The sequence below is a fragment of the Ovis aries genome, chromosome 16 (assembly GCF_016772045.2).
Source record: "Ovis aries strain OAR_USU_Benz2616 breed Rambouillet chromosome 16, ARS-UI_Ramb_v3.0, whole genome shotgun sequence".
In the NCBI taxonomy this organism is placed as follows: Eukaryota; Metazoa; Chordata; class Mammalia; order Artiodactyla; family Bovidae; genus Ovis; species Ovis aries.
In genome coordinates, this window is record NC_056069.1 from 5,603,199 (window position 1) to 5,620,589 (window position 17,391).

Genomic DNA, 17,391 nt, shown 5'->3' on the forward strand with positions numbered 1-17,391 from the left:
GCTATTCTGTGCTACAGCTGGGAGTGGGTATTTGCATCCTCTGCTTGTGTGTATGCGCGCGCGTGTGTTTTCCCTGTATGTGTATTGATTTGTGTGTGTCATAGCAGGTCTGTGAATGTGCAAATAGGTGTGAGATTGTGCTGTGTGTCCTTGTATATAGGTGTTTTTCTTTGTGTACATGGTGTCTTTCTTTCTCTGTCTGCCTATGTTTGAATATCTGGGCAGATATGTCTGTGGATTTGCTTGCCTCTGACACGGTATCCATGTCTATGTGTATATGTAGGTGACTGGGCGTGATTATGTCTATGTGTGTATGAAATGAATCTGTGTATATGTGCACACATGAAGTTATGTTGATGTGTATTATGTGCACAGATATTTGTGGGGGGTGTGTGTGTCTGTACCTGTATCTCTGTGTTTGAGTAAACAGTGTGTCTTGCCTATAAACGTGTCCCAGTGACTGTATAGGTTGTGTGTTTGTGGGTGCATGTCGATGGCGATGACTGTGCTCTGTGATTGCTGCGTGTGTGTGTGAGAGAGAGAGAAGAGACTGATATTACCAACACAGGGGAAGCTGCAAACACTGCTCTTCATCTGCTCCTTGCAGCCTCTGGGGTCTCAGCACCTTACCTCTCCTTAAGTTGGGACAGGTGACCACGGGAGGACCGTCCGGGGCCCTGGCTCTCCCTCCCTGCTTCCCCGCTGGCCCCCACGGAGTCAGACGTCAGGGGTGACGGCCTCCGCCTCGCCCCTGCCAGCCAGTCACGGGGTTGAACATTTCCCGAGGCCTCAAAGCTCTGGGGTCAGTGCACACAGGCAGCCTCTGGTTTGAATGCTTTCCCTTCTGTGGACTGAGGAGGGCAGGTGCTGGGGAAGGAGATAAACTAGGGTTGCAGTTTCCCTCCATGGAATAGGCTGGCTTAATCAAGGTTTGCTTCACCTCAAGAAATTTTACCTTGGCAATGCGTTCACTGTGTGTGTTTAACTCTAGTGTTTTTGCCAAATCTGTACACTTCCTATAACTATATTTTGCATTTTAAGAAACTGATCTGCTTTTTAAAATGTAAATACTTATTTAAGCTTTATTCAAATCAATTATCTTCTGTAATCAAAGATTAGACATGCTACTTATATATTTATACATTTAAAAATTTTGTGTTGATATATATTGAAATAAAAGGCACACATCCCTATACTCCTTCGAACTATTCTGTTTGCCCCAGGTAGGGGTGAGAATGCTCTGGAAGTTCCCTCTTGTCAGCTTTAAAAGGAACAGTCTGTTAGAAGATCTGATCTCCATACACCTTGCTCAGAAAGACACCTTTTGCATAAACACAGGCAGAGCTGGTGTACCTGCCTTCGGTTACCGGGAGCGAGATTTCGGCTGTCCCCAGTGGAAAAGGCTTGGTTAGGGCGGGCCGCCTGGGGAGTGTGGGAAGGCAGTGCCGGAGGGCGGCTTCAAGGAGCTTCTGAGGCGCTCTCTGCCGTTGTCTTTCCTTGGTCAGGAACCTCCCCTGGGGAACCATCAGCTCCCGGTGTCACTGCCTTGGTGACCCTGGTGGATCACAGAACTCCTCCCTTTGCAGGTGAAGAGCATAGCAGGGGAGGGCAGCAGGGGGAGTGGGGACAGACGCCCAGACAGACGGCCCGGGCACCAGCTCTTCCGGCCTAATGAATTTCCTTCCCCGGCCCTCAGGCAGGTCAGAAAAAGACCAGTGACAGCGTCTGGGATGATTCCAGGGAGAGGCTGATAAATCGGGCCCAGGATGGATCTAGCTTCCCCGGAGATGGAGGGAGGCCACCCAGGTACGAGGACAGCTTGGGGGGCGGTGCCCGGGACCCTGCTGCAGCCAACCTTTGGGTGACACCGGAAGGAGTGCCCTTCTGACAGGAGTCGGTGGGCTCCGAGGCACCGACTGTGGGTGGGTGGGAAATGCACCGGTACCAGGAGGGCATCATTCCTCTTCAGGGAAGCCTCCTGGACCTCCAGGGGCTCCGTCCATATGCCCCGAAAGGTCCCTGAACTTCCACCTTTAGTGCCCCCCACCGCCACACACCCACACGCACACACACACGCACGCACGCACGCGCACTCTCGGACGCACGCACGCACGCACGCACGCACGCAGGCACGGAGGCAGGGATGGCAGTTCCCGGCATGCGGTAGGTGTTAAATATTCATTCGGTGTTAGCTGAGGGAAAGAAAGGAGGGGGAAGTTAGAGGTAGCAGGGGTTGCAGCTCTCCAGGGGAGCAGACCCCTCCCATCCCCATACGGAGGAGGCGGGAAAGAAGTCTGGGCCACTCTGGGCACTCGGGACCCTGAGGGCGCCCCGGTGCTTGTGCGGGCCCCACCACTAGCCGGGGACAGACCCTAGCCTCCTGTTCATAACCTTCCTGAACCTCCAGGAAGGGTCCCCTCTAGGTTGTGTGAATCCAGTCCAGTAGGCTGTTTGTAAATGCTTTGAGAGGCGTGGGGTTTCTCCCACTTACCAAGTGTTAGCTGTGAAATTACACAGTCTCCATCTGTTGGGGGAGTGGATGAGAGAATACCTCCTTTAACTTCATTTTGCAGACGGGCGACCTCAGTGCCAGCTAAGGCAGTGAACTTGTCCTGGCTCAGACACGGGTTCAGTGAGCACAGTACTGGCACCGATAGTCCAGTTCTGGAGCCAGACTGCCAGGGGCCAGAGCCCAGCTTGTGACTTGGTGGCTGTGTGCCTGCAGGCACTTACCCTCTTTGAGCCTTGCTGTCTCATCTGTAAGTCGAGGGTGCAAAGGGTACCTTCCTCACGGTGTTGGTTGGAGGATGGAATAAGGTGCTAGGCATCTTGTGCCCTACGCTAGGGTTCAAGGTCTTCCTGGGGAAAGTCTGCATTGTCACAAAGTAAAGGATTGTGGGCGCGTAGTGTGAATATGAGCGTATGAGTGTTCGATATCGTGGCATTTGAGAATGCTCCTGTGACTCTGACCCTGTGCACATGCGGGAGAGTATTTGTGTGTGTGCGTGCGTGGAAGTGAGAGCGTGACATTCAAGGGCACAAGGTACCCTGTGAAGTGCGATTTTGTGTCTATAAATGGGAGCGTGCTTTGAGAGGGTGAGTGGGCGTGTGGCGGCGTGTGGGCACGTGCACGTGTGTGTAGTGTGGCTGTGCGCCCCAGGCACGTGCACGCCCGGCCTTCTGGAGGGAAGGGAGCAGAAGAGGGTGGGACATCTCCAGGGGTGAATTTCAGATGACAGCAGAAGGGCTCAGCCAGGAATTCTCCGGTTTGCCATTCCAGGCCCAGCTGGGCGAGGCTCAGGCCAGAGAAAGGATGAGGAGTAAAAGCTTTGAAGGGGATTGTGGGGTCAGAGTGAGGCTGGCGCCTGTGTGGGCAGTGTTTCCATGGAGAAATCCCCAGAGGCACTGAACAGAGCATGCACAAAAGACTGCCCCTCCCACACATACCCCACCAGCATCGCATGTCCTCAGGGACACAAGGCAGGCTGTCTCAACTCTCAGATGGATCTCTCTCTGTGAATGTGCTACCTCTCGGTTCTTGAGTTGAACATTGTGCACGCTCTGTTGCTGGAGAAGGTGTTGCCTATTCCTTCAGTTCCCATTCCAAAAGTCCCAGGAAAGGTCTCTGGGCTGGGCTGGAGCAATCAAAACCGCTTGAGGTAGGAGAGTGCCGTGATTGGCTCAGCGTGGACCAATCAACAGAGGTTGGGGAGCAGGGTCCTGTAAGACATGGCCTCTCCAGAGAGAGCTTCAGTGGCTGAAGTGGGGACAGAGTTATTCCCAGGAAAGGGGGTGGCACCATACAGGCAGGATCATAGTTATTGATTACGCTCAAGCCTCTGCCCAAATGCCTGAATTTCCTTCCGAGGTTTATTTGACTAAACCCCAATGGTGTTTCAGTCTCTGAAGGCTCCTATTGGAACCCCTGTTAAACTCATACTGAAGTTGAAATTGGCTGCCAAGGATTTGAAACCCTGTGGGAATAGGGTAAGAACAGATGCCTACGGGATGGCTTTGCAATTTGGCTCCAGGACCTGCCAATGCATGCATAAAACAGAAACAGCTTGGGGAAAACATGGGAGTCAAGTGAAGCTGGGATCAGATCTGCACTCAGCATTCCCAGGAGCTGGCTGCGTGGCTTTGGGCGAATTACTTCACCTCTCTGAACCCCCGTAAAACCAGGAAGTGAAAACTGAGGCTGTCACGAGTTCAGTTACGTCATTCACCGCTTATCAATCTTCACCAAACAGGTGCGGCTGGATGCTTTCTTTAATTCAGCCTGGTTGGTCCTTGTCCTCTGATGACCAGATCAGAAATGTGAGCTATGTAACCAGAGAATGGCATGTATGTAACCATTCTCTTGGTAAAGCAAGCACCGTACTTTGCTGATTTCCCCATTAGATTAGGGAGAGAAGGGAGAAGGGGAACAGGGATAGCTTTCGAATCAGGTAGAACCAGGCTTGAATCCCACAAATGCCACCAACCAGTTGTGTGACCCTGGGAAAGTCACTTTTCCTCTCTCATCTGATCTTTAAGCAATAGATAATTATCAAAAGCTGCATGTGAGGATTCGATGCAGTAACACACACAACTGCCCAGGATACAAAGCCACTGCCCTGTCACTGATTTTAAAAGATCGTCTTGCATACCTACCGTGCATTCAATTATCCGACAAGTATCTGTGGAGTGCCTCCCATGTGCCAGGAATTCTACTAGGTACTCACAGACAGACTGTCTCTCCTCTTCACAGCCTAGCATGGGTGATGTGTTGACTACAGATACGTTCTTTGAGGACAAAGGGAATGGGGATGGTGAGTGACGGGGTGGGTGTGTGGAGCAGAGGATGCAGTGTGAGTTCACATACTGTCAGTTGTGTGGATTTCCAGGGGCACAGAGATGGAGAGACCCAGTTCCTCGCTTCTAGGAGCTGTCATTTCAGTGGGGAGACAGAGAGAGAGAAAGCAGACGGCGTGGTTGAAACTGGAATGGAAGCATGCAGAGGCAGATGGAGGCTCAGGCCTGGTTCTACCTGATTCGAAAGCTATCCCTCTTCCCCTTCTCCCTTCTCTCCCTAATCTAATGGGGAAATCAGCAAAGCATGGTGCTTGCTTTGCCAAGAGAATGGTTACATACATGCCATTCTCTGGTTACATAGTTCACTGCAGACCTACATGCTTGGTAAAGCCTGTCTCTGTCCCCTGTACCCCTTCTCTCCTGGGAAGGAACTAACCCTCCTCATAATCCACGTGGGATTCAGAAATCCACTTAGCAGCATCCTGGTCCTCTGAATGCTCCAGGACACTTCTTTGGATGCCCATTCGACTAAGGTTGCGACCTCTCCGCCCACTCCCTGTCCGCCTCCCATCCCTCCTTCTCCAGGTGCCCCTGAGCAGGGGGGCCTCAATGTTCAATGAGTTTAGAGTCAGATCTGGTTCTAATCTTGGCTCAGTGCCTACTGGCTCTGTGACCTTGGATGAGCCCTTCACTTGGCTGAGCTTCACCTTCCTCATCTGGGAAATGGGGATGATAATGGCGCAGAGGGATGCAACATTTCGAAAGCGCCTCTCCCAGGGTTCAGCCAACGAGACGCCACTGTCCTGCCCTCCTCCTCCATCCCGTCTCCTCTTTGCCTTCGTCCTGAATTCTCTTCTGTCTGGGGAACAGGTCTGTGCTCCCCTTCAACATTCCTTGATGCAGCAAGGGCAGGAGGTGTTGTGGTTTCGAGTCAGGAACAAAGTGAAGTCTTGCCTTGGCCTTTCAGCTGTGTGACCTGGGGCACTCCCTTGCCCTCTCATCCCTTATCTTCCTCATCTGCCATTAGGAATAATGACCACCCCCCAGGCCTCGCCTCCCAGGCAGGTGGTGAGGGTCTGTGAATACAATGCAGAGAAAGGACCTGGAACATCTCACGTCTGATAAGCGGCAGCTGCTGTCTTTCATTCCTAGGCCTCAACAGTTCCTCTGAAAATGAGTGACATTTACTCAGCACTCACTCTGTGAGTAAAAAGTCACCCAATTGCCTCTCTTAGTCAACACTGTGTGGTTGGTATTTTCATTATCTGCTTTCTGTTTGAAGTCACTGAACCAAGAGAGGTTAAGTAACTTGCCTAAACCCCCCGAAGTTGTAACTGCTGGTTCAACATTCACAGCCTAGCATCTGGCTCTGGGTGGATCTGGTGGTCTAGCCGCTGTGGTCCTCTCTTGCCTCTCAGCTGCTGAATCATACTGATGGGTGTTCCAGGTGTAGGCTGCTCAGCCCAGAGTCTCGGTCTCTGAGAAGGTGCATGAGGGCCCCAAGGAGGGGCTGAGTGCTTCCTTCTCCTGGTGCACCGTTTGAATTCTCTGTGGGGCGACCATTAATCCCACAGGCTAGATGGTCAGCGAGGGGCCCCCTGCCCTCATAGACCTCAGAGTCTGGTGGCAGAAATCATAGGTTGGCTGAGCAGAGCTGAACAGGCCCTGAGTCCAGCACCCTGGATCTGAAGCTCAGCTCCAGCACTTAAGAGCTGTGTGCCTCTGGGCAGGTCTCTGCCTCAGTTTCCTCAGCTGCAAAATAGGGATAATAATCCTAGTACTATTCCCGAAGTCGGACACAACTTAGCGACTGAACACCACCACCCAAAGGTTGTTTGAGGAGTGAGTGTCTACCGGTAAAGCCTGTAGAGAAGCACTTGGCTCATGGGAATGCCCAACAATAGTTGCTCTTAGAGGAGGAAAAGGCCAGCGTGCTCTTCCCTGCATGCAGGGCCAGCTGGGGCGTGGGCGCTCGGATCAGGCAGCTGCCTACAGGCCGTCCAAGAGGTTTATTAAACACCTATTTTGTGCTCTGTGCTTTGCAATTATAATCCCACTTGATCTTCATGGTAACTCAGTGGGGTGGTAACCACTACTCACCACTGGCAGACAAGGAGGCTTGGCTTAGAGAGGTCACAGCCAAGGGCACACAGTGGTGTGAGTGAGCTGCCCCTGTGTCTCCTGAGCAGGGGCCGTGCTCCTGGCAGGGCTTGCCTGGTGTGGTTGGCCAGGCCTCTTCCTTCCTCTGGCTGGCTTCATGTCCCTGCTTCCCAGGGCTGGTGCTCCCAGGGATCCTTGCAGGCCTCTGTCTTCTCCTTGAGAAGCTTCCCAGGGCCCCAGCCCAGGGCTCACCAACTTGGCTTCCGTCTCCCACCCTTCCCAAATTCCATGGCCAATTCCAACTGGTCCCATCTAACATTGCTCTGAGAGTCAGCTCTAATTCTCCCTGCCCCTGCCAGCCCAACCCGGCCCGCCCTATCCATGCCTCATCCCATACTCAGCTTGGCTCTTATTTAAAGCCATCTCCCCTTCTCAAAATTTCAGTCTCCAATATCTGATAAGAAGAAAGAGCCTCAAAACCAATACAGTGTTGTAAAGTAAAAAAATAAAAAATAATACTATATTTAAAACATCAAAAAAAAAGAGAATAGAACAAAATAAGGAATAACAGAGAAGTCAGAGAATTATCATAGACAAGGACCGTTATCAATTATCCTTGAATAAAATCAAACTATATGACAAATTAAAAAAAAAGAAAGAGCCTCATCTGATGAAAACTTATTGTATTAGTTAGGGTTCCACAGAGAAGTAGGTTGGATAGATAGATATGTATCTATATATGTAGATTGGAAAAGACCCTAATGCAGGGGAAAATTGAAGGCAGGAGGAGAAGGGGACAATAGAGGATGAGACGGTTGGATGGCATCACTGACTCGATGGACATGAGTTTGAGTAAACTTTAGGAGTTGGTGATGGACAAGGAGGCCTGGTGTGCTGCAGTCTGTGGGGCTGCAAAAAGTCGGACATACTGAGCGACTGAACTGAACTGATAAATGTAGGTAGATATCATAAAGAATTGGCTCATGAACTTATGGAGGCTGACAGGTCCAAAATCTGCAGTGTGGGCTGGCAGGTTGCAGACCCAGGAGAGCCAGTGGTGCAGATGAGATCTGATGGCGGTTTTCTGGAGAATTCCCTCTTACTTGGAGGCCTGTCTTGTTATGGTCAGGCCTTTGATTGGATGAGGCCCACCCACAATATGGAGGGCAATTTCTTTTTACCCAAAGTTCACTGATTTAAATATTAATCTCATTTAAAAACACCCTCCAGGTTGACACATAAAGTTAACCGTTGCATATATTATCTGTCTCTTGAGAAACCTGTATGCAGGTCAGGAAGCAACAGTTAGAACTGGACATGGAAGAACAGACTGGTTCCAAATAGAAAAATGAGTACGTCAAGCCTGTATATTGTCACCCTGCTTATTTAACTTATATGCAGAGTATATCATGAGAAACTCTGGGCTGGAAGAAGCACAAGCTGGAATCAAGATTGCTGGGAGAAATATCAATAACCTCAGGTATGCTGATAAAACCACCCTTATGGCAGAAAGCAAAGAAGAACTAAAGAGCCTCTTGATGAAAGTGAAAGAGGAGAGTGAAAAAGCTGGCTTAAAGCTCAACAGTCAGAAAATGAAGATCATGGCATCCGGTCCCATCACTTCATGGGAAATAGATGGGAAACAGTGGCTGACTTTATTTTTGGGGGCTCCAAAATCACTGCAGATGGTGACTGCTGCCATGAAATTAAAAGACGCTTACTCCTTGGAAGGAAAGTTATGACCAACCTAGACAGCATATTAAAAAGCAGAGACATTACTTTGCCAAGAAAGGTCCGTCTAATCAAGGCTATGGTTTTTCCAGTGGTCATGTATGGATGTGAGAGTTGGACTATAAAGAAAGCTGAGCACCGAAGAATTGATACTTTTGAACTATGGTGTTTGAGAAGACTCTTGAGAGTCCCTTGGACTGCAAGGAGGTCCAACCAGTCCATCCTAAAGGAGATCAGTCCTGGGTGTTCATTGGAAGGACTGATGTTGAAGCTGAAACTTCAATACTTTGGCCACCTGATGCAAAGAGCTGACTCATTTAAAAAGACCCTGATGCTGGGAAAGATTGAGAGCAAGAGGAGAAGGGAATGACAGAGGATGAGATGGTTGGATGGCATCACCGACTCAGTGGACATGGGTTTGGGTGGACTCCAGCAGTTGGTGATAGACAGGGAGGCCTGGCATGCTGCGGTTCATGGGGTCACAAAGAGTTGGACATGACTGAGTGACTAAACTGAACTGATATTATCTGCCCTAAGCTCTGCTTCATGCTAAGGAGAATTCCAAAGGGAAAAATGGGATTTCTGACATTCTAAAGCTCCAAGTTTAGTGAAGCTCTTTGCCTGCTCCATCCCATCTACCATGCTTGGTGGTTTCTGAGGAGGAAAGTCAGCCTTCATGCTGGTCCTGAAAGGGACACTGTTGTTTTATCTTTCCAGCACTTCACCCTCTTTGGGTGAGCTACTCCCCTTGCTCCTACCTCATGATCTGGGAGTCCTGCCTAACCCCTGTGCAGCAGTGACCTGTGACCTAGGGTGGGCCAATCAGAGGCCTGCCCTAAAATGAGATGTGCAAGCTTGGAGCCCATTAGCACCCCTGGTTTCAGCCTCGCTAGAGAATGTCCTGGTGACGTTCCAGCAGTTGGTGCCATACAAGCCAATGCCATACTTCCCAGTCCCCCCAGCTCCATCTTATTCTAGCACAGTGGTTCTCAAATGCGGATGAACATCTCGGAGTGTCTAGTCAAGGCTATGGTTTTTCCAGTGCTCATGTTCGTATGTGAGAGTTGGACCGTGAAGAAAGCTGAGCACTGAAGAATTGATGCCTTTGAACTGTGGTGTTGGAGAAGACTCTTGAGAGTCCCTTGGACTGCAAGGAGGTCCAGCCAGTCCATCCTAAAGGAGATCAGCCCTGGGTGTTCATTGGAAGGACTGATGCTAAAGCTGAAACTCCAATACTTTGGCCACCTCATGCGAAGAGTTGAGTCATTGGAAAAGACTCTGATGCTGAGATGGATTAGGGGCAGGAGGAGAAGGGGACGACAGAGGATGAGATGGCTGGATGGCATCACCGACTCGATGCACATGAGTCTGAGTGAACTCTGGGAGTTGGTGATGGACAAGGAGACCTGGCGTGCTGCAATTCATGGGGTCACAAAGAATCGGGCATGACTGAGCGACTGAACTGAACTGAACTGAATGGCCTCTAGTGGAGAGAGACCAAGGAGGTTGTAAATATCTTATAATGCACAGGTTATTCACTACGACAAAACACAATCCTGAGCACGATGTTGGCACGAGGAACCCTGTTGTAGCCCCTTGTCCAGATGATCCCTGCTACTCAAGCACTTCTCGTGGTCGCATTACTGGACCGAATTCCCGGCTCGGAAGTATATAATCTGGGTGACCGGAGACAAAGCCTGTCACATAGCCAAGGCTCCACGTCCGATATCAGAGTTGCAGCGTCCAGTAAGCTGGCTACATGTGCTTGCTGTGGGCTTGAAATGTACTAGCCCAAAGGCAGATGCAGTGTAAGGGTAAAAAACACGCCAGATTTCTAAGACCTGGTTAAAAAAAAAGGAATATAAAACATCTCATTAGCGATTTGTCTACTGACTATGTATTGAAATGGTATTTTGGATGTATTTATTGGATTCAATAGAATATAGGATTAAAATGAATTTCACCTGTTTCTTCTTACTCTGATTAATGTGGCTCCTAGAGACATTAAAGTTAATAATGTGGCTGACCATAAAATGTTTAAGAAGAGACCAGGACCTTCTTGAGGTGGATGAGATGATAGGTACGGAGCCATTTTTGTGATGCCAGGTACCTCGTGCTGACAAACCTGGAAAACTGTACCTCAAAAATCTACTGGCGAGCTCTCTTCTGTGAAGTCCCCTCCAATCTGGGTTCCAGGTGCTTGCATCTCACTGATGGGAGCATCCCGTCTCCTTCTCACTCCAGCATCTAAGCTGCAGCCTGGCAGACAACTGTTAGTGGCTGTGATCTCAGCAAAGAGTAATCCCTGTTTTGGGGATCTCAGCACAGGTAAGTCTTAGACACATTTCTTTGTCTCAGCCTGAATTTGGTTTGTTCCTGGGTCTTTTCACTGCATTCCGTGTTCACTGAAAATGTAGGAAACGTGACTGCCCCTCTTTTCCAGCTCCCAGCAGTTCCCTGGTGTGATTTTTCTGTTCGTGGCTCTCACTTCCCAAACATGTTTTCCGTGGCTCTGCCATTGTTATAGAAAATTCAGGGGCAAATTGGAAGTTGATGCTGCCTGGTTACCATGGCAATGCCAGCTGCTTCTGCCTTCGCACAAGGCAGAAGCAGCCACAGGGCTGACAAGATGTGATTTGAGCCTCCGAGAACAAAACACACGAGGCCCTTCCAGTCTCTTTTAATACCAACCTTCTTCCAGACCCTCAGCACCACCACCTGTTTTTCTGGGGATGGGGAGGGGGGTTGGTGCCATCCTACAGCTGATGTGCTGGTGCAGTAAATGAAACACGCCCCTCTGGGTGGAAGGGGAGGCCTGCATTGCCCTTGCTAGCCACCCCGAGGGGTGCCGACCTACTGTGTGCATCTCTACGTGTCGATGTTGGTGATGTCAGCTCCTACTCCAGCTTTCAGGATGCTGACAGAGAGCCCTGCCCTGTTGGCCTGTCTCCTTAGCTTCTGTCGCGGGAAATTTCCCTTTTTGGAAAGAGAGCTGTTTCTCAGGGAATGTGACATCATCTTTTCTGATTCCTGGATGATGAAAGAAAATCATTTGTGTCTGAATAGATGGTGTTCCTATAAAAAGAGGAAAAGGCAAGAAGCCCAGGAATCTTTAGGGCTTTTGCATCCCTGGGTGAGTCCTGAGTAAGTGCTCAGTGAAGAGATGTTAAATGGCTGGTGGACCACTTTAGATGGTGTTTGATCTTTTCCACAACCCTGTGGATTAGAGACTTTCATTATCCCCATTTTATAGATGAGGAAACTGAGGCTTAGCAAGGCCAAACAAGGTGCCCAAGATCGACAGGCAGCAGAGCCAATTGAGATCTCTTTTCCCAGAGCCTGAGGTCTTACACGATTTTGGAGCACATAGGAACAAATGTGAGGTTTAACAATTGTCATCCCAGTTTACATCTGAGGACCCTGAGGCTCCCAGAGGTAAGATCAGATGTCCAAGGTCATTCAGCTAAATTGCAAAGCCAGGATTTGTGTTCCAGCTTTTGCTCAGCCTGCCAGGCCACTGGAATAAGCAGAAAGGCATCTGGGACACAGGCTGGTGCCTCTCGGCTGTGAGTGGGCATTTCACAAGTGGAAAGCTCTCTCATGAGCCCCCAAACATGTCTAGAATGTATTGCAAAGAGTCCTGCTGGGTTGGGAGAGCCAGACTCCCGCCGGAGCTTGGGGCTCATGTGGTGATCTGAGCCCAGGGAGCAGCTGAGCCCTCGGCCCCCTCGGCAGGCCCTATGGTGAATCAGGAGCAGGTGAAGTGGCCGAGGGGGGCTGAGAATGCTTAGCGTGCTGTGGGGACTGCTTTTGAGCCCTAAAGGCATGGCATTTGCTTGGGGAGTCTCGTCATAGCTACTCAGCCCACACAGATGTAGCCAAGCCACTGACGACTGAAATCTCTTCTAAACATGCTCCCAAGGTCCCAGGGAAAAGCATGGCTGTCTTCCTAAAGAACCACCAACCCTGAATGGACTGGAAGGACTGAGGCTGAAGCTGAAGCTCCAATACTTTGACCAGCTGATGCAAAGAGCCAACTCGTTGGAACAAACCCTGATGCTAGGAAAGACTGAGGTCAGGAGGAGAAGGGGACGACAGAGAATGAGATGATTGGATGGCATCACTGACTCCATGGACATGCCTTTGAGCAAGCTCCAGGAGATAATGAAGGACAGAGGAGCCTGGTGTGCTGCAGTTCATGGGGTCACACAAAGTCGGACACAACTGGGTGGCTGAACAACACCAAGACCTTCCAAGGAGGAAGATGCACGCAGGAGTTTTTCTGAGATCTGTCAGCTGGGCGGCGATCTTAGACACAGCCTAGTTCAGGGGCTGGTGAGAGATTTGCTTTCCTAGGGTTTTATATCCCGAAGAAAGAGAAGCAAAGTACAGGAGCCCCAGATTGTAACCAAACCACTCAGCCTTCTGATGTCACCCTGTGCTCTAACAGCCAGAAGGCTGCCTGGGGCTCCTGTCCGTGCCCATCGAGTGGCTCCCCAGCCGGCACCCCCCTCGGTCAGGCTCAGCTCCACGTTTTGCTTCTCTGCTGTTCGCCCCTGTTCTTCATGGTTTCTCAGCTCCAGAACGGACCCAGCTCTTCCTTTATTTCCTCCTTGGAAGTAAACAAGCTTTTGGGTTCACCCTAAGTTTGAATCCTCATTCCACCATTCTTAGGCATCTGAGCAATTTGCTTCACTTCTGGAAACCTGCATTTTCTTGTCTCACATGGAGTAAATTACACCTGCCTCTCTAGGTGGAGAAAGAGGAGGTAAAACCCCAGCTTAGCACCTGGCCCACGGCCAGTGTTCAGCACAATTCTTTCCCCCTTTCCTTCATCCTCTCCAGGGCCAGTGCGTGTGGGGTCTGGAGCCAGCTAGATGCTGAGCGGGTGGCCCACTGGAGCTGGGTGAATGAATGGGTGAGGTAATGAATGAATGAGTGAGCGAATGAGTCAGTGAGTGAGAATGAATGAATGGGCCAAATTCTCGGGCCCGAGTAGGAACAGGCCTCCATGCCTGGCACCACACCATTAGGCTGTGGTTTTCCTCAAGTCCATCTCACTAGCTAGACTCTATGAGGCCTCAGAGCCCCTCCATGGGCTCTGGAGGGTCTGATCCTTGGCTAATCCCCCAGCTTCAAGGACAAGACTAGGCACAGAGTAGATGCCCCCAAAATATACATGCCTGTGTCCAATGAATGGGTGGATGGGATCTGACTCCCATGGCAAATGCAATTATGAAGAACTTAAAAGCATAGCTTAGGAGTCAGGAGCTGATAACTTAGGTTCAAATCTTGAGTGAGATACTTTCTTGTCCTTTGAGACTCAGAGCACATTTCTCACCCTGTCTGAGCCCTTGTTTTCTTCAGTACAAAGCAGACAAAAACAGTAGGGACCCTAGCGGAATATGGTGAAGACAGAGTGAGCTTATGCTTGTGTAAGTGCTGACACGGGGTGGATTCTAATGGCACTCATAGCTGCAGCCTGTACCCTCTCGCAGTGTACTCTCAAGGTGCTTGTCAAATGCAGGAATGGACGTACATGCACTCTCACTCCCAGACCCTCCAGTTGAGACTTTGGAGGGAGTTGAGAGCCTCTCTGACATGCTCTCTTCTCTGTGTCTGCACATCACTATCATTGGGTTATAGTTACGTCGTGGATGAAATTAGCAGAGCAACGTGTCACAGAGAAGCACAGGGAACACTTTCTCCTCTTTTCCTTGGTTGGGGTGGGGGCGCAAATTGACGATCACAGCCTAGTTGCCTACCATGTGAGTGCTGGGAAGATGAGGCTAAGGAGCAAAATCAAATCACCCCAGATAACTATAGACTCGGCCAGCTGGGAGGGCCCATGAGGATCACTTGCACTTCTCGCCTTAGACAATGGGGAGACTGAGGCTCAGAATGGGAAACAGACTTGCTAGTTCACGACAGAGCCGGCACTCGCTGCTGGGCCTCTTGGCTTCCAAGCCCTGCTGTTCTAAAGTCAGTCTTGGGCCCAGGAATGAAACCCTTAGAAAAATTTGAGACAACTTTGGGTTGCATTTAGAAACTAATTTGTATTTTTTAAATTTTTTGAAATTTCTTGCTAACTTACTTTATTTTTTTTCTCAGTTCATATAATTTATTGCAGTTAGCACACAGTTTAAAAATTCACCAACACACCAATAGTACAAAACTAAACAGCATTATAAGTTATTCCCCCCTCAGGAAAATAAAACATACTATGATTGTCAAAGCTAGATGTCAGTCTAAGTTTTAGAACAAAGGAAGAATGTGAAACTAATAAAAGGAAAAAGCAATCACTCACAATGACCACAAAAAGAAAATCCAAAAGAAAGTCCGTTTTCTCACAGACACTGATTGTCTTCTCTAAATTAATAAAAATTATCTTAACATAAACTGTACTTTAAAAAAACTAGAAACTCTTCAAGTAACTAAAGATAATGCTCCAAGGCCATTTTCACAGCTTTTTTTGTTTGTTTGTTTGCTTTAAATGCCATTACAGCCAAATTAACACACATTTGACCAAATATTTCCAAAACAGTCCAGCAACACACAATGGAGTTTTCCATTCAGTATCTTAAGCACAAAAATAGGCTATGTTTACAGTAGTTAAGGCGATCAAATTTTAAACAAAAGCAATTTAAAAAAAAAAAAGGGAAAAAACAGCAAACGTTTTCCATGCTACTCCCATAGACCTTATTTGTAAGTGCAAGACAGGAAAACAAACGCTGTGCAAAATGCTTTTGCCCTGTGTGCTGGTCATTAAAACCACACGTTGGGCTGCAGCCTCTGCTGCCGCGATACACATAGTCTGCGCTAACTTACTTTTTTCATTTCGTGTCTGTTAATCCCGCAGCCCAAGTTTGTCCCTCTCTGCTTCCTCTCCCCGTTGGTAGCCATAAGTTTGTTTTACTTGTCTGTGAGTTTGTTTCTGTTTTGTATATGCATTCACTTGTATTGTGTTCTAGATTCCACATAAAAGTGACATCATATACCATTTGTCTTCCTCTGACTTATTTCACTAAGCTTAATATTCTGCAGGTCCATCCATTGGCTGCAAATGGAATCATTTCATTCTTTCGTATGACTAATAGTCCATTGCGTCTGTGCACCGCATCTTCTTTTCTGTGTATTTGTGACTGCGTCAGGTCCTAGTTACGGCTCTTCAGTGCCGTGGGTGGGCGTCTCTAGCAGTGGTGCACGGGCTCCAGAGCAGGTGGGCTCTGTAGTATGCAGCGTGCAGGCTCTCTAATGGGGGCATACGGGCTTAGTTGCCCCTCAGCGTGTGGGATCTTAGTTCCCCAGCCAGGGGTCGGACCATGTCCTGTGCGCTGAAAGTGGATTCTTGACCGCTGCGCCAGCAGGGAAGTCCCGTCCCACGCCCTCTTTATCCGCTCATCTGTCAGTGGACATTTTGGCTGTTTCCACGTCTTGGCTGTTGTGAACAGTGCTGCTATGAACACTGGGGTGCGTGTATCTTTTCAGATTAGCATTTTTTTTGATGTGTACCCAGAATTGCTGGATCATAAGGTCGTTTTATTTTTAACCTTTTGAGGAGCCTCCATATTGGTTTACATTGTGGCGGCACCAGCTTGCCTACCCACCAGCAGCGTTTGAGTTTTCCCTCTTTTTCACATCCTTCCAGTATTTGCTATTTGTAGACTTTTTGATGACAGATATTCTGACACGTGTGAAGTGGCACCTCATCCTGTCTTTAAAAAAAATTTTTTTTTAATCTATTTTTTTAATCTATTTATCCGACCACATCAGGCTTCAGTTGCAGCATTCAGGGCCTTCATCACGCCCTGTGGGGCCTTCCATTGCAGCGCACACACTCTTCCTGTGGTTCTCAGGCTCAGTCGTCGCGGAGCACTGGTTTGGTTGCTCAGGGGAATGTGGGATCTTAGTTCCCCGACCAGGGACTCAAACCCAGTCCCTCGCATGGCAGGGCAATTCTTTACCACTGGACCACCAGGGAAGCCCTCCTCATTCTGGCTTTCAGTTACACGGCTCTAGTAATTTCTTTTAATTTGTTTTAAAAACACTGTAACTACTTCTCATTCAGTTAGTAATCTTAAAAATAAAAGCAAACAAAAAAGACAAGAAACCCAAAAATTTAGACTGGCTGAAACAAGGAAATGGTAAATGTAGGGATTTTCCAAACCTAGAACCTCCCCACCTTCAATTCCAACCTACTGGTGCGATGGCATTGATCTCCATCTAGATTCCCTTCACGCACAAGGTGACAATGGCCAGACAACGGTAGCCTTCATATCCGCACACTGTCTCTTCTTGCAGCTATTCCAGAAGACCGCAGTCCACCTCCCTCACGTCTCATTGGCCCAAATGGAGTCACATGCTCAATTCTTGAAAAAAAAATTTTTTTTTTAAGTATAGTTGATTTTCATTATTGTGTTAATTTCTACTTACAGCAGAGTGACTCACTTATACACACATACACGTATATATGTATATATATGCTTTTTCATATTCTTTTCCATTATGGTTTATCGCAGGGTATTGAATATAGTTCTTGTGCTATGCAGTAGGAACTTCTTGTCTATCCATTCTACATGTAAGAGTTTGCCTCTTCTAATTCCAAGCTCCCAATTCTTTCCTTCCCTGCCCCCACCTCCTGGCAACCACAAAACACTGTCTGCTTTTGTTTCAGAGATGCGTTGATTTATGTCATATTTTAGATTACACCTGTAAGTGATATCATATGATATTTGTCTTTCTCTTCCCGACTTACTTTGCTTAGTA

At 48.7% G+C, this 17,391-nt stretch overlaps 1 long non-coding RNA gene across 1 annotated transcript; it reads left to right on the forward strand.

Annotated features, from left to right (window-relative positions):
- The first annotated feature begins 2,123 nt into the window (after positions 1-2,123).
- On the forward strand, positions 2,124-15,318 carry LOC132657909 (uncharacterized). The gene is made up of 2 exons (XR_009596709.1): positions 2,124-10,953; positions 12,548-15,318. It is a non-coding gene; the product is annotated as an uncharacterized LOC132657909 (long non-coding RNA).
- The last annotated feature ends 2,073 nt before the right edge of the window (positions 15,319-17,391 follow it).